Here is a 589-nt window from a genome sequence, read left to right on the forward strand (position 1 = left end):
ACCGAGACGTAACGAACGAAAGCAGACAATATCAACTAACGATGGTCTTAGATTGTAACAAATGATTGTTTGGAATAGCTTAGTTGGTTAGAGCGTGTAACAACCACAAGGTTGGAGGTTCAAGCCCTCCTTCTTGCGATTTAAACGTAGCATGCCTTTATAATTGTGTTTTGTGCTTCTCCTTAGTACAAATTTTTGTGCTTCTCCTTAGTACAAATTTTCAATCAACATCGATTTGTGATGTTCTAGTGAGAGCTAACTAAACAATCATGTTTTGACACTTTTAAAAAGCACTGGTGAGTTCAATTGATATCCACCGCAGTTCAATTTCTTAGCGTTGAAAAGTTCGACACAAGCCCATAAAAACAAACGGTGGGTGGTTATAGATATTATCCACTTTGGCAAGAGTTTTGGCTAAAAATAATATGGATAGATTGTCAGAAGTAGGATTTGAACCCACGCCCTCTTACGAGGACCAAAACTTGAGTCTGGCGCCTTAGACCACTCGGCCATCTTGACTGCTTATTATGTGTTCCAGGATTGGTTTAAGAGGGGATTTAGCATTCCGTATATGGGTGTGTAAAGGTCT

At 39.4% G+C, this 589-nt stretch overlaps 1 non-coding gene across 1 annotated transcript; it reads right to left on the reverse strand.

Annotated features, from left to right (window-relative positions):
* Positions 1-435: 435 nt before the first annotated feature.
* On the reverse strand, positions 436-519 carry TRNAL-CAA. Its single transcript has one exon. It is a non-coding gene; the product is annotated as a tRNA-Leu (tRNA).
* Between the last annotated feature and the right edge of the window lie 70 nt (positions 520-589).

The sequence above is a fragment of the Cucurbita pepo genome, unplaced genomic scaffold (assembly GCF_002806865.2).
Source record: "Cucurbita pepo subsp. pepo cultivar mu-cu-16 unplaced genomic scaffold, ASM280686v2 Cp4.1_scaffold006457, whole genome shotgun sequence".
Taxonomy (NCBI): Eukaryota; Viridiplantae; Streptophyta; class Magnoliopsida; order Cucurbitales; family Cucurbitaceae; genus Cucurbita; species Cucurbita pepo.